The sequence below is a fragment of the Pyxicephalus adspersus genome, chromosome W (genome assembly GCF_032062135.1).
Source record: "Pyxicephalus adspersus chromosome W, UCB_Pads_2.0, whole genome shotgun sequence".
In the NCBI taxonomy this organism is placed as follows: Eukaryota; Metazoa; Chordata; class Amphibia; order Anura; family Pyxicephalidae; genus Pyxicephalus; species Pyxicephalus adspersus.
The window spans coordinates 11556115-11576918 of NC_092870.1; positions in this window are offsets into that span (position 1 = coordinate 11556115).

A 20804-nucleotide genomic window follows, 5' to 3' on the forward strand; every position below is an offset into this window, starting at 1 on the left:
GTTTTATAGGGTTTTATATCTGGGATATGTTTATTTCCCTAGTGGTTGAACTTGATGGACTTATGTCTTTTTTCAACCTAACCTACAATGTAACTATATGTAACTATGTAGTTTCAGGCAATTTAAAAATGGCAGCCCTTCTATTTACATTCCCAATGCTGCGGACATTAACTGATAAGATTTTGAAATTCATCTCATTCTATTTTTTTAAGATTTTAAATCCTATTATAAATATTTTAATCCTCTGCCTTTTCCTCTTAGGCCTAGGGTCTTGGTGGTACTCGTTTCTGGGGTTCCAGGTACTACCATGCCAGCACTCTCTTCCACAGCTCCAGATGCATATGTGCTCTCACCTCCCTCTGCAGGCCTTAGTGTAGGCACACTCTCATCTGCTGGTTTTGGCTTATGCTTTGGCACCTCCTTGCAGAAGCCCATCATACCTTTCATCGTTTCAACCTCTCCAGGGCTGGCAAAGGCTTGTGATGATTTGGACTCTATGGAGTAGTCCGACTGTGGCGATTCCGATCCACTTGGGAACGACCCAATTATCTGAGACGGTGAAGGAGAGTCTACTTGTTCTATTTTTCGCTTTAAAGAAACAGGATCTGTTTCCATCTCCTGTTCTAGACTGGCATCATGGAACAGTCTTGACCTCCCCTTCACTTTCAGCAACACGTGTGTTTCTCGCCTCTCCCTCGCCGGCCAGATTCCCCAGGGTTTCCACTTCAGTGGGCTCCCACACCCCTTCAAGTACATCTCCTGCCACGTCTAGAGGGGAGGGAGGGGACACGTGTGTAACAGTCTCGGTCCTTCCTGAGCACACGCCCTGGGAGTTACACCACCTGCCACATCTGCATAGGATCTCCTTGGCTCAGGGTCCACCAACCTCATTTTCTCCTCTGGCTGCACAGTTTCCTACCTGGACTTTCTTAGTCAGGGACTGACTGACTGATCCTCATTACAGATGTGACATTCGCCCTTTGGCACTCTTCAATTTGGTGGTCGTGGTGGAGGCAGTTTCTGCACGTCACCTCCACCTCACAGACATCTTTCGTGTGCCCAAAAGTTAAACAGCGCCTGCAGAACTTCGGCTGCCCTGGGTATCACAGGTAACCCCAATGACGTCTTATAGAAAAGTACTGTGGATAGGGTGTGGTCTGGACTGCAACCTGAATGAAGCTTCGCAACCAGCCTGCTTAAACCGCGATCATACTGGGCACAACTTCATTTTGTCATGGGGAAACAACGGAAGCAAAAGTCGGCACCCACCTCAGAATCCAGAGGGAGATCCACTCCGTCTTCCCAAGCCTCTCTTCATCATTTTTTCTCCCCCGAGCCAGTCAGCACGACTTGGGGCTTGAAGATGGCGCTGGATTACGTGGGGATCTCTGAGCTCTTCTGCGGGCACAGCCAGATCAGAAGGGCACAGAGCTCCACCACTCACTGTCTTTACGAGCACAGCTACAGAGAAGGCAGATAGTCACCCTTATTCCCCTGCAACTCTGCATATATACTCATCTGCAGTATCTGGCTCTATGAAGGATCCTCCAGCAGCTTCCTCACATGCTTCAATGGTGAGTCCTTCACAGAGGGCCCTTCCTAATTATCCTTCCACATGATCCTCAGTGGGTACACAGCAAAAGGGTCCTGTCACTTCAATCTCCTGATCATCCAATCTCCTTTGGGCACCGGGATACCACAGGGCAATGCAACTAACATGGGCATTGGCACTATACCTTCTGACTACCAGAGTCCCTACAAAGCTGCTCAGGTGGCTACTCTACCTGTAAATCATGGCAAACATATGTACAACATCTCCCTACCAGAGATGACTTTTGTCCACTAATACAGGAGGTTAAGGCAACATTTAGAGCCGAAATGTATGCTTTGAGTACAGATCTTCAAAATCTAGCAGGAAAGGTGGATACAGTTGATGATGATCTCCAGGGTCTCCTCTCAGGCCTCTGCAATTAGGGATCTCAAACTTTATCTTGAGAACTGTTAGCAGTCAGTTCTGTTGTCTGGTCCCAGACCAGTACCCTCTATGGTGCTAGGCACTGTCTGCGGTACTGGTAGAGTAAGGCACCTCACACAGGTGAAATTTTCAACCTCTCAAAGTTTATTGCCACAAAGGCAAGATTATATACACAAATCAAAGCGTATGGACTGTAAGATGTATTTGATCAATCAAAACATGAAATACAAGATGTGTCAGAAACGTATGAATGTTAACAAATTAAAAACACTTCAAAATAACCATCTTGTAGTCCAAAGAATATGTATGAAATGTTCCAGTAAAAGAACAGGAACAAAAGACCTGTGGTATGTCTGCAACAGCTTCCTCAAACACAGGGTAGAGTCATTATTTGGGTTATGGTGTGGTTGGGGACAAACAAAGGGCAAATCTTGAGGGTGATAGTGGCAAGTGGTTGTGACCCACACGAAACAGGATATGACCATCAGAGCTCCAAAACAGCAGACAAGCATCCGGGTTGACACTCGTGGATCAAGAAGCATCATCCTGGCACTTGATCGGCGGCAATTTCTTTACTCTCGAAGCGTGAATCCATGTGGGACCTCCGCTAGTAAGGACTGCGGTTCTGGTAATTGCCTGAACTGTGACGGAAGAACCGTACGGTGGATCCAAGGACTTATGCTTATAAAGGGCCTTGATCAGGACCATGTCTCCTGGTTTAAATGGATGTGTAGATTGGTCTGAATGCAAAGGAAAAGATGCAGACACATCACCATAGTTGCTGTTCAGTTTTTCAATACGTTTAGCTACATATTGATCTTGTATTTGTTGGAGATCCCCTGGTAGCAATATTAAAGGTTCCTTAACCCATGGGGTAGGGAAGGACCTTCCCACTAAAATTTCAAATGGTGATAATTTACTAATTGGATTGGGTGTCATTCTAATTTTGGCTAACACTGCAGGTAGGTACTGATCCCATTTGTGGAAGGTACCTCTAGTTGCCTTTCGTTATTCGTCCTTAACTGTCTTATTAGTTCTTTCTACTACTCCTGCGCTCTGAGGATGGTATGGTATTTGAAATTTCCACTCTATAGCTAGTAGTTTTGCTATTTCTTGTGTTACATTGTATGCAAAAAGGTGTACCATTGTCTGAGCTTATTCTTACTGGACATCCAAACCTAGGGATAATTTCTTTGCACAGTAAAGATCAGTACAGGAAATAACCAATCCTTAGTGATAGGCTCTTATGTTATTGAAGTAATTGCTGAGCCCCATAGGTATAAATTAACAAAGAAGGAAATAAGTGTAGCGGCTCTTTCTGGCAGCCATGTTTTTGTAAAAACTCTGACAATTTTAAACAAAACTACTGCGACAGTTGTCAGCCGTTACCAGCCCTCCCTGCTGTTCCTCTCTCCCATATCAGTTTGAACACAGGTCCAACTGAACACGCCTGTGTTTTCCATCTTTCTATAAAAGCATCTTTCCAATGACCTATAAGGTTAACCTTATACAAGCCTATACATGTTCCAAAGATTTGTCATAATTAGCAATATCCCAATCATTAAGAACATCTGTTTAAAGTTCCCATTAGGATTCCAATTCCAGGATATTTCAATTCTATGAATTATGATCTACCAATCTCAAATTAACTCGAGTACTTACATATAACTCGAAACTATACAATTATTAACAAGCAAGCATAATTATCACCAGTACCCAATAAAACACTGTCCAAAGCTTACTTAGTTCGCTAATCCTCATCTGAATTGACTTGACATTTGATGTGACTCCAGTTTCTGATCTTCTATTTATTGCACTGATTTTTGGGTCAATATACCAAGGTCTTACTATCCCCTGAAGAAGCCCATGAGGGCGACACGCGTCAAGAGAGACTGTAATTATATGGTGTACAATTTGACCTACTAAACTTAAGATCAAAATCATTAATGAAAAAATCTACCCTAAATACAATTGTCAAAATAATTTTGTTTCAAATTGTCAGAATCACACCCTTTTCTTTATAAGTATGTGTACATTTGTAAGTTTATCTTAATAAGCTAAATAAAAAATGTTATTAGTTTTTACAAAAACATGGTTGTCATAAGGAGCCGTGTTGGAATGCGTAACATGGGTGGCATGAAATTAGCACTCATATGCAAACTGGCTGTTGGTGGAACCTGTTGGGGGTTGACTCTGAAAAGCCTCTGGGAATGACAGTGGGAGGTTGAGATAACACCTCTGTGAGCAGGAATATCCTGGCAGGTGTGTAAACATTAATTCTGTGTTCATTGTTAATAAATATCTTGTTATTTAAGATCGGTGTGATTATTTAGCTAATAGAGACTTAGTGGAGATACTGACATTCAAGAAAAGGGATAAGGGAAACAGGAAAATTTTCTTACAAGCCGCTACACTTATTTCCTTCTTTGTTAATTTTTTGCACAGTATCTTTACTACAGTCCGTGCGTCTTCTTTCCTAGCTACAAATGCTTCTACCCATCGGTTAAACCTGTCTGTGATCATTAACATAACCTGACATCCATTGGAGGCTTTGGGCATATGTTTGAAGTCAATTTGTAGTTCTTGAAATGGGCCCTGTGGTGGTAGAAGGTGCTTGTGTTTTCCTACTTTCCTTCCCTGCACATTGTTCCTAGCACATGTTAAACACCTAGAGCATATGGCCTGAGTATGTTCTTTTAGGTTCTGGGCACAGAATCATTTAGTGACTTCCCCCATAGTCTGTTGCAAACCTTTATGGCCAATACCATGATTTTGGAAAACAATGAGGGGTACCGCTATTTGTGGTAATCCCACGATCCCTCCTTTTGACCAGATTCCTTGAGAATCAATGGGCAATTTTTGGGGTTCCCAAAAGGTAATATCATCTTTGCTAGCAAAGGTTTGGAGCTGGGATATTTAAAGATTGTGGTCTGTTTCTGCAGGGAGCATTAGTGCTTGAGTGGAAGGCTGATCAACAATGAGTGATCTGCTAAACGGTTGCCTCTGGCGATGCTAGTGTTGGAAGTTGTGTGTGCCTGGCATTTGATGATTACAATTGCTTCTAGGAGATGGATAACCCAGAGTAATTCCGTGATAAGAGCAGAGTGGGTAATGGGTTTACCATCTGCAGTTGTATAGCCACTCCCCTGCCAAATCATACCAAAATCGTGCACTACCCCGAATACATATCAGGAGTCTGTGAAAATGTTAACTCTTTTACCAGCCATTACTTTACATGCTCTAGTTAGTGTCGCTTGAGGTAAATTGACAGGGAGGGCTGCTGCCTCCAGTACAATGTCTGGGAGCTGTACTATAGCATAACCAGAATAGTAAGTTTGGTCAGATGGTCTAAAACAAGACCCATCCACAAACAAATCTATAGCATCTGGAATTGGTGTGGTGAGGAGATCTGGCCTAGGGGAAGAGCTTGACTGTATCTCTTCTATGCACGAGTAAGGGGGTGTAATGTCATTCTCCGGGCCTTTTAGACCTAAAAGACCATTTAGGATGGCAATTGGTCCAGTGTTGGTGGGTGCATATTTAATGGTAAGCCCAGTTGTGGATGTTAGGATAACTTCGTATCCCGAGGGCGGTGAAGTGTTGTGTGTTAAGATTTTTAAGGAGATGCATAACTGCGTGTGAGGTGTACAATGTCGTCTCATATACCAGTGTTAGGAGTTGCACGCTTTCTGCAGCCATCGCACAAGCAGCCAGGGCACGCAGAAATGCTGGCATACCTTGTACTGTAATAGGCAACGTCTTAAAGATGTAGGCTACAGGTCTTAATTTCCCTCCCATATAATACAAAAGGTACAACATAATTAGGCATTCCCAATGCAGGGGCAGAGGTCAATGAACTTTGTAACACAGAAAAGGCTTTTAACATTTCTGATGACCATACAACAGTGGAGGGTGCAGAGGGGCTAGTGGCAAGACGCAGACAGGCATCCCAATAGGAACAATCAGGGATCCATTGTCTACAAAAATTATTCATGCAAAAGAAACTGAGCAGTTGTTGTTTTGTCTGTGGGCAAGGCAGACTGGTAATGGCATGAACTCGGCTGGGGGCCAGCAGCCTGGATCCTGGAGTGAGGAGCATACCCAGGAAAGTAACCTGCTGAAGGCAAAATTATACCTTCTTTTGTGACACCCTCTGACCCTCATTCCCTAAAGACCAGAGTAAAACAATACTGTCCAATTGACATGCCTCCTGACTAGGGCCACAGAGTAACAAGTCATCAACATAATGTATCAAGGTGGAACCATGCTGCGGCTGCCAGTTGGCAAGAACCTGCTGAAGAGCAATTGAGAAAACTGCAGGCGAGTCAACAAAAACTCACCTGCAGTTTGGAAGTCGACACCAGATGTATTGTTGTCCCATAAAAATAAAAGCCATCAATGGCTGTGTCTCAGGTGAGAGTGGTACGGAAAAAAAGGCATTTGCCAAATCAATAACACTGTAATACTGGGTATCAGATGGCACTGCTCTAATGATAGTGGTCAAATCTGCCATGACAGGTGTTATAGGTATGAGTAGCTCATTAATAGCCCTGAGGTCCTGGGTTAAACAGTGGGAACCATCAGGTTTTTTGACAGGTGTATTGTAAGGAGAAGAAGTGCACAAAAAGACTTGATCATTGGTGCCAATGATTTATCTTTGCCCTCGGACACAAAATATTGTTTGTGATAAATGGGTGTGTGTGGTTTAACAAGAGCAGTGTAGGGTGTGTTAAAAGTAAAAATCTATATACTCGTTCTTGCAGTATACTGAATAATTATCAAAAATCTGCTTACGCCTTGCTTATAGAAAAGGAGCTTGGGCTTTTAGAAAAGAGAAGAACATCATGGTCTTGGCTAATCATAGCCTGCGATTTACTAAACGCCCAGATAGTGGTGGGAGCATGTTATCAGCTGGACAGCTTGTCATGCTATAGAGAGGAACAAAACTCAAGGCTAAAGGAAGCAATAAAACCGCAGTGCTGACATGTGATATTAATCATGTTTGCTGATGTGTAACATTCCTATACAATACTATATGTCTTGTTCTGTATAAATATGGGAGCTTCTATGCTGAATGTCAGACTTCTCCTTCAGTGTGCCTTGAGCACGTGTCAACTGATTGTGAGAATCTCCATGCATGAATAAAGAAACTTTGCTTCACTGAACACAAGAGACTCCTGATGCTTCGTGAATAAGGCTATTGTCTTCCACAAATTGGTCCTTCGAGCCGGAAACGCTCCCCACTGGAAGATCGGACATCAACTGGATGACGGGTCCACAATCACTCACAGACACCGATAAAGACCTCCGGTAATCACAGACCGTAAAAAGAGGCCATCCGCTTGACTCCGTGACCGGTGGGAAGACGTTTCCAACGAACCATAGACGGGAGCTCGTTCAGTGAGACTGTTGCTAACGGATATTGCTGCTAGTTGATGCCTCTGTCTTTTTGCTTCTAAAAATTGTAAGTAACCTCTTTGTTATATTGATTGTTTATTCTGATGTGGGGGGAGTTGACCCATAGACCACGCTGAGGTGAGTCTTTGGATATTGCCGGGCAAATACCTATTGACTAGAAGTGTGTAGATCATAGTTTTCCACTACCGGCCCGAGGAGGTGGTGCCGGGTGGACGGCAGTAAAGTAAGGAGTAAGGACTGCTCGTCTTGATGTGGAGAGGGTTGATCTGACTAGTCGGGAATAGGTGTCATAGTCTCCCACTACCAGATTGAAGAGAGAATTTGGGTGAATAAATTGCAATATAACTGAGGGTAAAATGGGTGGATTTGGAAGTAAGAAACAGAAGTATAAACCAACTGATGATGAGTATCCTTATTAACTCAAAGGTCAATTATTTATGAGTTACGAGGTGTTTTGTACCCGTCTGAAAAAATGTAGCCAATTAATTTCAGATTTAGTCAGTGATTCCTCCCGGGCGCCTGGTCTGATGCACCGAGGGACACTGGGATGATGAGAGTTCACAGAGGAATAGAGCCAAGATCATCAAAAGGAAATACTGGCACTCTCCCCGGTGGGAAGGTCCTTATCAAGTTTTAATAGCCACCCCCACTGCCGTTAGAATAGCAGAAAGACAATCTTGGGTCCATCTAACGCATTGCAAGGTAGCAAAGGTGAGCATTAAACCTGATGAGGAGGTGAATCCAGTGGTTTCAGGAAACTGAGGGCACTATTAGTCACAGTTTCCCGGAAGAGAGACCTAACTGGGAGTAGAGAATCTGATTCTATACTCAAGTAGCCAAATCAGATGAGGGAAATGCCTCAACCTACATTCACAATCAAAAAGACGCCCAAGAAGGGGCTTTTGGACCCAGGATACTGGAAGACTCATGAAGGAGGTGCCGTAATGTTAGCCTGTGTGATCCTGGGACTATTAATGCTAGGATTTTGGTGGAGGGAGATATATGATACTCAACAACAGGAACAAAAAGCGCAGTCTCAGGTCAGTGTTACTGCCAATCGGAATGTGACTAGAAAAGCCAACCGAACTCGCCGAAGCAAAGGCCACACTGAATCTGAAGAAAATAAAGTCACTGGAGAGGATGAAATACACTGCCCATTCTTTGAACAGGTCTAATTGCTATGTGTACGGTCAAGCAAGGCCCTACTTGGCGACAGTACCTCTCCATGTTCCCAAAAATCAAGACATCTGTTTTTTGTCCTTATATCTGAATAAGACGGATAATAGTACAAACTGTGTTGCGAGAATCAAATATCCAATGATAAGACCATCCAAAGACTCACTCAAAAGGATACCAGATGCAGAAATTCTGAAAGGTAATTATACCTGTTAGAATTCCAGCAGTTCAGGAATGGATCTCAAGAATTTCAGCAATGGATGGTGTAATGAGATGAGAATCTTTAATGAGAGTATGCAAAACCAAACAGTAATACTGGGAGATATCTACTGGATCTGTGGGAACATGAAAATGAGGAACTATTTGCCCAGAATGTGGAAGGGACAGTGCTCTCCTGTGCAGTTGCTTATGCCCCTACACATTATACAACTAGAAGACGAGGAAGAACGACCGGAAAATGTGAGAAAGAAAAGGTCAGCACCTGAAGGGAGCCTTGATCCACATGTGTATATTGATGCAATTGGGGTACCCCGAGGAGTGCCCGATGACTACAAGGCCCGAGACCAGGTGGCAGCCGGATTTGAATGACTGTTTCCTCAAGTAACTATAAATAAGAATGTGGGGTGGATCAATTATATTTACTATAATCAGCAAAGATTCATCAATTTTACCAGAGATGCTATCGGAGGATTAGCAGAACAACTAGATGCTGTTACACACACAGTCCGGCAGAACAGGATGGCTTTGGACATGTTGTTGGCTCAGCAAGGAGGAGTGTGTGCTGTGCTCAAAGGGACTGGTGGGACTTGTTGTACTTTTATTCCAGATAACACCGGGAAAGACGGATCAGTCACCAAAGCTCTGAAGAAGATTAAAGATTTGTCAGATGAACTAGCGTAGAACTCAGGAGTCGAGTCCTGGGGAGATTGGTTCAACTTTGCAAGCTGGAAAAGGACTCTGACAATGTTCTTGGTTATTGTATTTGTTGTACTAATCATGCTTGCTATTGTGTCCTGCTGTGTAATTCCCTGTGTTAAGAAGCTAGTTATGGGCATAGTAACATCAAGTACAATGTATACAGGGCTACAGTCCAGTTCTGAAAAGGACATTTATAAGGAGATAATATTGGCAGATTTGTGATAAACAGGAGGGATATGTTAAAAGTAAAAATCTATATACTCATTTTTCCTATATGCTGAATAGTTATCAAAAATCTGCTTACGCCTTGCTTATAGAAAAGGACCTTGGGCTTTTAGAAAAGAGAAGAACATCATGGCCTTGGCTAATCATAGCCTGCGATTTACTAAACGCCCAGATAGTGGTGGGAGCATGTTATCTTAAAGGAAACAGTTTGCAGCTGGGCAGTTTGTCATGCTATAGAGAGGAACAAAGCACAAGGCTAAAGGAAGCAATAAAAATCACAGTGCTGACATGTGATATTAATCATGTTTGCTGATGTGTAACATTTCTGTACAATACTATATGTTTTGTTCTGTATAAATATGGGAGTTTCTAGGCTGAATGTCAGACTTCTCCTTCAGTGTGCCTTGAGCATGTGTCAACTGATTGTGAGAATCTCCATGCATGAATAAAGTAACTTTGCTTCACTGAACACAAGAGACTCCTGATGCTTCCTGAATAAGGCTATTGCCTTCCACAGGTGTACAGTCTAAGAATCCTACATCATATGGCCCTGATGACCAGACCATTTGTGGAATGGCTGCATCCTGGAGTAGGGGCAGCTGGAGGGTGGTCTTTACTTTAATACCCTCCCTGGATTCACAGAGAGGGACAATCCAAGAGGACCCATAAGGTCTCATCCTAAAAGGTTTACAGGACAATTAGGAAGCACTTTAAAAGAGTGGTGAGTGATGTACCCCCCTTGTGTAGTGAAAAGGGGGGGTGGAGGTGTCCTGCGAGTGGGAGTGGTGGCTCCATTTTTACCCACAGGGGGACCGCTGGGAACAGAAGGTCCTGACCAATGTTGTAAGACAGAGCAAGTAGCTCCGGTGTCCACTAAAAAGGAAACGACAGACCCATTTACACAAAGAGAAAGAGTTGGGTTATCATCAGCACAGTCAGTTATCTGTATCAAGGCGGTGGGGTCACCCTCTGGGCCTCCCTATAGTGATTGTAAGTAGGGCCTACCCCCCCCCACTGAATAGGGTATCTGGGTGCATGTGTTGGTGTGGGTAATTGTATAGTTTCAAGAGTAACTGGCCCTTCACCTATATCCTCATGTGTTGCAGGGGCTGATGCCCTTGACCCTCCTTCTACCGTTGTCTGTATGTTTCTCCTCCTTCCTTTATGTAGCATAAATGTCTATTCTTCTATCTCTGAGGATTCCTCTAATTGTGGGTATAAGGGTATATATGGAGGAGAGTAAGGTGCAGATGTAGGTACCGGGGTTGGTACATGAGGCGCTTTTGTAACCTCATGAGTAGTGTTGTAATCTTTCCAGTAAAATCTTAATGTGTGCCAAACCTGCCCACAAACCAGCATGTAAAGCCTATCCCATCCGGGTACTTGGGGGTCTAATTTGTATCCCCACTCTGTCCCCTCTTCTAGACACATTCCCAGTATGCAAATAATATGAAATCCTGAAAAAGAACACTTTACTGGAAATGGATTGGGGCATTTGAGATTGAGTACCCTGATTCATGTTAAGGGTAAAAGGGTTTGTATAGTAATCTCCTGCTCACCTTTTGACAAAGTCAACTTGTGTTTCCCCATGAATATTGTAAGGGGACTCTAAGGCTGATTGGGAATTAGCTTTACTACGTTATTTGATGGTTTTCATAAAATATTTCTTAGAAAGGTCACCCCACATACCTTGGGAGTTGCCCATGATGTAAATATTAAACAATCACTTAAACAGAAAACAGCAATGCAGGATAAGCATAAAGAGATAGGTACTTATATTATAATCAGACATAGACTAGCACCCTTTGTGCACAATAACCTAGTGATCTATTTTCCTTTAAATCACTCAGAGAACCCAGTTTTCTATTTCTTTTAATTCAGAGGGGGTGCTACCGCAGCACTCTTTGTAACTAACACTAAGCTCAAACTGGGTTCTTTTAAATACTCAGAGTGACACAGGGGAGGGTAGAGGTAGAAAGATTATTTCCACTTACCCAATCCTGGTCTTGAGTATCCCGGATGAGCACCCAAATTGTTAGCGGTAAGTTCTGTTGCCTGGTCCCAGACCAGTACCCTGTATGGTGCTAGGCTCTGTCTGTGGTACCGGGAGAGTAAAACACCTCACACAGGTGATGGTTTCAAGCTCTCAAAGTTTATTGGCACAAAGGCAAGATTATACACACAAACCAAAGCATGTGGACTGCGTGATACGATGTATTTGACCAATCAGAACAATCATCAACAAGTTCCTTGAGGTCAATCAAGACATCAGATAAAAGATGTGTCAGAAATGTATGATTATGATTATTACCAATTAAAAACACTTCAAAATAACCATTTTGTAGTCAGCAGGAACAAAGGGCCTGTGGTATGTCTGCGACGGCTTCCTCAATAAAAATTTGTATCATGAAACATTAACACATTGGATTTATAAAAACAGGAATTAAAACATAGGATTAAGTTATATCAAAAATATATCAACAAAATTAACACTTTCAATGCTTTCAAGGACCTTGAAAACAGATCCAGGCTCGACAATATTAGAGTACGCAGCCTTCCTGATGCTACTCAACAACCTGATTTGCCATTGGTAATACAGTCTATCTTAGACAAGGGGATAGATCTAATCTGTCAAATAAAATTATTCTTACCCACTGCCAACATCCCTATTCAAAGATCAACTTAACAAAAACTCGATTTTGTGGGATTTTAAGGCAGTACATTTAATACCATACACATGTATAAAAACCTTTTATTAGTAATATATCCTAATTACCAATCTCCATGTAGGGAAACAAATTAAAAATGGCCACCTTGTTTGAAACAATTGCAAACAATTTTCAAGCTGAGTAGCCAGGTTATAGTGCTTAACTTAGCAGATGGTAGCCTAAGCATACAAACTTTATTCATGTAATAATCTTGTATGTTCTGACGTGTTTCGCGTATATATTATGCTTCATCAGGGAACGGTTACAAACAAGTAAATGGATACATGGTGTGGGAGTTAGCTTGACAAATGGTAGGCAACTAGCAGGACTGGATGCCGCATCAGGGTTTTATTGAAAAAAAAAAACAACAAAATTATCCCAACAGGATGGCTTAACGTCAGCCGGTTAAAGATCAAACATTTAAGCACTTATCTTCAGCTGTCCCGTGTCTATAACAGTCCATTTTCAAATAGGCAGAAAAAACTAGAGTCACCTTGTGCAGAGTCTTTTCTCTCTCTCAAGTGGGGAAAAACCTGGGATGGACAGCTGGAACAGCTGGAACAGCCACACTGCAATCCCTGGAATTATAGCACTGAGATCAGCAACCTGCATGGCACATATCTGTCCTCTAGTACCTTTCCTGCTGGTTGCCTACAATGGTCACCAGTACAGAAAAGTGGGTGAACAGGCTCCAACAAGCAATATGTAGATATCCAAGTACACAAACAAAGATGTAGAGGATGTACTCAAAATTAGATAAAAACTGGTTCCAATATATATATAGCAGAACAATAACTCCAAAAGATATATATGTATATGCACCATAATCACCACAAAAGACAGGTGGCTGAAGAAGATAATAATGTTTAAATAATACTTACAGGTTAAAGAGTACATCACAAGGAAAGGATATATCCAAATGAGTTGGTATGCAAAATTATATATGGATGCCTGTGAATCCATCAGACCTGCACCAGTTTCCCCCACACTGCTCTTATACTTACCCGATGCCAGGGATATCCGGGACCTGCACATCGGCGTTCCACGGGTCAGAACAGTTCCGGCCCTGAAGGATGACATTATCAGGGGCAGCTGCTGTAGACAGGCCAGAGTGGAGTGCACTGTGCGCTCCAGATACAGGAAGAGGCCCAGCCCGGATACTGTCGACATCCAGAATGAGTGTGGGCGGTAGAGGAGCAAAAAAGAGAGAAGAGATGTGGACGCGGACTAGGTATGTTAGGAGGTGCTCTTTGGCCCTACAATCCCAGGAAGTGCCCCACTGCAGGAGGGTGCGCTCGGCCTATTCCCTCCGACGGCTGAGCATAGGGGTTTGGGGATTAGTGCTCTGAGGATTGCAGCATCCTTGTTTCTTTTTAGCTGTGTTTTAGCTGTGTGGAATTGGAGCTGTATTGCAGCTGTTTCCTGAAGCAATCCTATGCTGTCATTGGCTGTTGGGGCTTAATAGCCTCTCTGCTTCGAGTCTTCGGTGCCTGTTATAGCGTTACCTGGGCTTATCTGTGCTGGAGAGATCCTTGAGTGTTTTTCTGTTGCTGACAATCCGCTTGAACTCAGACTGGACCGACCTTTGTCTGTGACCACGACTCTGCTTGTGCCTTTTAATTTGTACCTCGTTTGGTGGACTGATCTCTTGTGTTTGACTTTAGCTTGTTTTCTGAATTCTCTGTACTGTGTATCTGTGGGCTCCTGGTCTGCTGCCGGGCCTATCCCCAGACACCATCCCTTGTGCACAAAGTCCTGGGGACAACTGAGTGCTGGCAGACGCAACCAGTCCCCCGAGGCTGAGCGGGGGCTGCTATAGGTGAAGACTGCGGCATTAGATTGGGAGACTGGTGTCTGGAGAATGCTGGTACGGACCAGGACCTTACAAGGTAGGTATAGGAAGTACGACAAGACAAGCAAAAGGAAGGAGTAGATAAAACAAAAGGGGAAACCAAGAAAAGGAGCAAATAAAAAGATATCACACAAAAGGGAAAGAAAACAGAAACATTCAAGGACAAATAAAGTGGGTATACAAAAAAATGGTGAATGGAACAGGGTGAATAAGTGAGAAAAGAGAAAGGGAGAGAGAGGATGCGAGAAACAATAAACCATGCCCACTTCTGGACCACAAGAGGATTTACAGGCTATTTTCAACAAAATTCTAGGGTGCCCATCTGGTGAAACCAGAAATGATTTGACAAAGTGCATGTTACACTTACCTCTTCCTTACTACGGTGCAGATGCTTGCCTCCCGCGCATGCGGGCAGTTCTGATTCTGGGCGTGCCTACACTAGAAAGCTTTATCAGCTTTGCTGGCCAATCAGGAAATAGCCATCTTAACCAGCCCTGGATATTCAGCTAGCTCAGATACAACACTCAGCTTTCATGCAACAAGTCTCCACTAGTGCTGAGCCCCTAGTTCTGTTGAGCTAGTTCCTGTTCACCTGGTGCTTAATTCAGTGTTTCCTCTGTTTAGCTCTTCTGTTAACCCCTTGTTGCCCAGTCAGTTGTTTCCAGTCCATTCCCTTGTACTATTCCAGTGTTTCTCTCTGTCTGTGGATATTCCTGTGTCACCTGTGCCTCCTGTTGCTTCCAGTGTATTCTGTGTTCCCTGTGTCCGCAGTGGCCCCTGTGTCACTGGTGTCTGTCTCCTGGATCCCTGGTATTTGACCCCTGGCTTGTGACCTGACACATCTTGCTTGCTGCCTGCCTGCCTCTTCTACCTTGTGATTTGGTACTGTGTATCCTCCTGCCTACCCTGGTGTACCCAAGGACCGCAATCTGGCAGTAACCAGCAGCGCAACATCCTCACCATCAGAGGCTCTGGAGAAAACCTGGTTACTGCTTAGACTCTGCGCCTTGGCCCTTCTCAGGGCTCACACCACCCCTGTACAAGCCGTAGCGCCCCCTAGTGGCCCTGTCTCTTCAAGCATAAAGATGTGCATGAAGTTCTTCACGTCGATTAGCAGGTTTCTCAATTAAAGCATCGAATGAGAGGCAGCGGATCGGTGGCCCTTTGGACGGCTGCCAACGATCCACCCGCGCCACTATATTCCCAATAATTTTATCATCAACCGCCATCTTCACTACGTGCTTTTCTTCAACTCCAGTTGATTTCTATCCGATGCTTTCATTGGGAAACCTGCTGATCAATGTGAAGAACTTTATGCACATCTTTACACACAAGTTACAGATGATCCTGCAATTGAATTATTGCTGCTTGACTAAATTAATATCAATTTATTATCAATTGTTGATCCCTGTATATACTGAATCAGTGTTGTATGGTTAAAATAAACATTAACTTACCATTTATTCTTGATTTCTACATATTCACAACTCCCCACTTGGTCAGCAATTACAATCCAACACCGAATCACTCTTACAACTAGAGTGGGAGTTTATCACTTCAAACCAATATTTACTTTTCTTTACCACCTACTTTACTTTGTATAAATAACACTATCTTTTCTGAATAAATCAGAAAAGCAACTCTATAGTTATACTGGTCTCTGTGTCAGCTCTCTTACGATCGTAATATTAACCTAACAGCTGACATTTCTTCAAGAAATAGATACATTTTTCCTTGACACCAGTCGAAACCCGGGATGGACAGATGATGATGGACCAGCGCCTCAGTAACTGCATTGAAGCAATTGGAACCTGACCCACCCTGCAGGTAAGCCTTTCTAGCTTACCGGGGTTCTTTCCTTGCTTGCATTGCTAAGTTGCATTGTCTAGTCTGGTGAGTCACAAGGTCCGTCACTCGAACTTGAGTAGTTAGGAGATGTGTACACGTGTGTGAGATGTTTACATCGCTGTGTTGTGTACCTGTGTGTGTAACTAGTCTAAATGTCCTTAATGCTCTTAACTTAAGAGTGAGGTTGGGTCAATCCTCACAACTGTGGTTGTCCCGGACAAGCAGTAACATGACCTATCGATGTGTTTTGGTAAACAGCCCTGGGATGCAGTAAGCAGTGCAGCCAAATGTTAGACTAATATCAGCTTTGTAACTGTCACAGATCCCATCATAGCTGAGCTCCTCCATTCCTATTATTAGTTTAGTTGCCCTTCTCTGCACTCTCTCCAATCCCACAATGTCCTTTTAGTGAACTGGTACCCAAAACTGGACTGCATATTCCAGATGTGGTGTGACCAATGCTTTGTACAGGGGCAGGATTATGTCTCCATCTCTGCAGTCTATTCCTCTTTTATTACAAGAAAGTACTTTACCCGGGAAAAACCGGTGATCGTCACTGCACTCGCCGGATGAAGACAGAAGACGTGTCCGGAGGAGCTGCGGGGAGAAGGTGAGTATTTTTTTTTTTCGATCGACGCTGGATCATCGCAGCGGGGACCAGGTAAGTGATTTGGATTTATACGGTGAGAAAAGTTTGGGTTTATCGATTTTTGCAAAATCGATAGACCCGAACCAAGGACAGGTTTACCGGCCAGGTGGTTAAGCCAGTTTTCTATTTATTTACAAATTTACAGATTAACTTTTCTAAACCTATTGACCCTAACTTGCATATTAACCATCTGTGGAGTACTGTGCCAAATGCTTTAGCAAAGTCCAAGTACATTATATCATCTGCTATTCCACTGTCTACCTGTTTACTTACTTCCTCATAAAAAGAAGGTAAATTTACCTTTACTTTCTTGAAGCCATGCTGACTATCACTTATAATATTATTTTCTAGCAGAAACTCCTCTATGTGGTTCTTTATCAAACTCTCTAGGACCTTTACAACTATGGACGTTAAACTTAGTGGTCTGTAGTTACTAGGTAATGGCTTTGCTCCCTTTTTGAAGACAGGAACCACATTGGCCTTATGCCAATCCATTGGTACCATGCCAGTGATTAAAGAGCCTCTAAAAAGAGCTTCTCAGAAATAATGGCTTTAAAATAACTGTGCTCAGTTCTTTGAGGACACGTGGATGTAATCCATCAAGTCCTGGTGTTTTGTCAACCTTAATTTTGCCCAACTGTTTCTCAGTCATATCAATGTTGAGCCATTGTGACTGATCAGGGCACTGACAATGCTATTATGAATTTTGAGCTCTGCCATTTGCCTCTGTGTACACAGAGCTAAAAAAAGTGTTTAGTAAATCCGTCTTTTCTTTATCCTTACCAACCCAGAGACATCCTTTAAGGGGCCTACATGCTCAGATCTGATCTTTTTGCTAATAATATATTTAAAAATTATTTTGGGGTTTGACTTACTTTTGCATACCTTTGCAATCAGTCTTTCATTTTGAAGTTTTGCACATTTTATCTCCTTTTTACATCTTTTGTTATATTCTTTATAGTTTTTAAACGATGAAGGTGGTCCTTCATATTTATATTTTTAGAATGCTCTTTTTTGTTGTTTATGGCTTTTTTAACATCAGCTGTGAGCCACATAGGTTTTAATTGTAGCCTTTTAAACTTATTACTTCTGGAATATATATTTTGGTGTTTTTGTGTAGAAAAGGTAATAAAAATAAAGAAGTGGATAGCTGGGGTTTTGTGGCAAATTATAACTTGTATTGAGTGAATTATAGTGAAAATCATATAGGACACAATTATATAGAGTACATACAGGCTGACATTAAAAAATCAGGCAACCTCCGGACCTGAGGAGTGGCGGATTTTCGAAAATTCCGGATTTTTGAAAGTTATATATATGCTGTATTAAAATGAAATAACACTTAATGAAATGACACTAAATGAAAAGCAAAATTAAATTTTAATGTTTACCAACTAAATAAAACAAGTTTTTTAGATTTTTAGTTCAACTAAACAAAATATTGCCTCAGAACTTTAATCATTACTGTACCCTCCAAAAGAAGCTAAATAGCAGATGGGCTGTCAGGATGATCATCTTCATGACTGACAGTAACAGCAGCCTCAGCAACAGGAACAGCTTCAATTTGTGGAGGAAATGTTGATAGTGGTGACAGCACATCTGGTTGACTTGAAGCTGATGGCAGTGGATTATCAAATGTGGACACTGCTGCTTCGTCCTGCTTCCCAGCTATTTTCTTGAATATATTGTGCAGTGTCTGTTGCTTCATATACTTGGGTCTTTCTCTAATAATTTTATCTTTCAGCTAATAATTTTATGTTTCGCAAGTAAACATTCATGATTTCTTGTTCACTTACAAAACTTTGTTGCTCTAGTGGAGCCAGCAGTTCAGTTGTCAACGTAATTAACCTGTCAATAGAAATTAGTTCTCTCACATTTTCCTAATTTCCGTCACTGCTTTCATCTTTGCTACCTGTACAGGCATTTCTCTTTGGACTTTTTACCATATTTACAATTTCTGAATCAGTGTAATGATAAACTGAAGGCGCATTATCATCAGCATCCATCAATTCCGTTAAAACATCTTTATTTATCCTTGATGAAAGCTCCTTGGCATCAGGATTAGTTACATCTTTAACATAATAAAGAAGTTCCTGTATAAGCTGCTTTTCTTTGGAAACCCTAACCCCTGCAAAATTATTTTCACTATCTTCGTTAGAATGAGAAGTAACCAATAAACTGGGCCACAATTTATTCCATCCATTTTTCAGTGTTGATGTTTTCACAGACTTCCACGCATTAGCAACACAGTACACTGCATCCCTAATGTTAAATTCTTTTATGAACTTCTGTCATGAATTAACTGAATTAACTAGGCACCTAATGAACAGGTATCCATACGTACACTTCATAGAACGTATAATGCCATTGTCCTGTGGTTGAATTAGTGATGTGCAGTTGGGTGAGAGGTAGACAACAAAAACATTATCTTTCACTAGAAGATCGGCTTTTGGATGTGCCGAACAATTGTCTAAAATGAGAAGTATCTTGCATTTAGGGTCTAGTCCAACCGAGTTATAGTGAGCCCTAGCCTCAGGAACAAAACATTTTTGTAACCATGTAATATCAGTGGTAACCCACCCCTTCTTGTTGGTATGGTAATGGACAGGAAACTGTGTAATTCCCTTGAAGGTCCTCGGCGATTCTGCATCAGAGTTTTTTTTTTTGGCGTACATCTCCAAAACAAGGTAGTCTCATCAGCATTGTACACTTGTTCAGGACTTAAATGTTCATCACTAACTAACTTTGCAAATTCGTCCACATATGCATTAGCTGCATCTTTGTCTGCTGAACGTTTTTCACCACACGAAACTGTAAGCCATGTCGCAACTTGAAACGATGCAACCAACCTTCTGAATATTTAAATTTGTGTTGCAATTGCAGCCCTTCATGAAACACCTTGGCTTGTTCCTTTAATAAATCACCAGAAATTTCCACACTTCGACTTACACGAAGATCAAACCAGGTTTAATGGGTACTTGGTCTAGTTCTGAACGTTTTCCTGCCGTCATTAGGTTTCTCACAAACATTTGTTTTTTTGATCCACTGTCAGAAAAGAACTTTAGCAGGTTTTCTTTCTGTTTTTGATTATCATACACTGGTAAAGAGCCAACGTTGTATGTTTCAAAAATGGTTCACACAGACACGTCGCTATCAAGTTGTTTTAGCATTTCCACTTTCTCTGCGATTGACAACGCAAGGTGTTTACGTTTTACACCTCTTTTCTTTGCCAAAATGCCTGACTCTTTGCCTGAATCCATAATGCATACAGCAGCAAATAAATGAGAAGGAAAGCACGTGCAAACAAGACCTAACAGCTTTTTCTGGAGTACAGCGCAATCAAAACATAAACAGCGCCCCTGGAAAACTGAAGGAACCAGATTATCACTAGCCAGATTTTTTAATGTCATCCTGTATAATTTGTTAAGTTTAACCCCAGTGGGTAACAGTGGGGTATTCAACCTGCACAGTAGTGTTGTTGTTCGAATTCGACCGGAATATGACCGTTTGAATTCGGGTGGACCCGACCCCAATTTTGTACAATGCCTAGGGAGCTCCCCCATGATGCCTAGGGCCCTCCAATAACAGCAGGGATGCTCCGCTCTATGTTTGTTGTGGCAGGCAGCCGATTGGCTGTCTGTCACTGCATGCCACACAGGCAGCCATTGGCCTATATAAGGCCAGGGCATGCCTGCATTTCCCACTCCTGACAGAGATTTGCTAGCATCACAACCTTTCTGTGCTGCTTGGCTTGCTTTGTCAAAGTGAAAAAAGTGCTTTACTTAGACTGTGTCACACTCACACTATTAGTCAGATAGATTGTTGGATTGTACTGTATTGGTGCAGTCCTGAAATCTGCTGTACTCAGATAGGTAGAGTGTTTCACTGTTTGCTAGATAGAGAGATAGATAGATAGATAGATAGATAGATGATAGATAGATAGATAGATAGATAGATGATAGATAGATAGATAGATAGATAGATAGATAGATAGATGATAGATAGATAGATAGATAGATAGATAGATAATAGATA